This window comes from Nanorana parkeri, unplaced genomic scaffold (genome assembly GCF_000935625.1).
Source record: "Nanorana parkeri isolate BGI_ZX_2015 unplaced genomic scaffold, ASM93562v1 scaffold7852, whole genome shotgun sequence".
In the NCBI taxonomy this organism is placed as follows: Eukaryota; Metazoa; Chordata; class Amphibia; order Anura; family Dicroglossidae; genus Nanorana; species Nanorana parkeri.
The window spans coordinates 1-294 of record NW_017313930.1 but is presented as its reverse complement, the minus strand read 5'-3'; positions in this window follow the sequence as shown (position 1 = coordinate 294).

Below are 294 nucleotides of genomic sequence, written 5' to 3'. Positions count from 1 at the left end.
GGCGATACCCCACATGAAGAACTTGGTAACAGGGATGAAGGAAGCAAAGGCTGATATAAAGTATCTATGACCTCTGAACTCAGAAATGTGACTCTGGACAGAAAGCGGTGGCACGGGGTGTTGAGTGGGGTCACCATAAGAGTAATCTTCAGGATCACCATGTACTGCAAATATGATGAACACTTCCCATCTCTGAGGACTTCGGTTGAGCCTAGGCAGAGATCTGGGCTGGAAACTGGACAAAAGCTTAAAGTGTCAGAGAATTGAACCCCGGTCTCCATCATCACTATACTA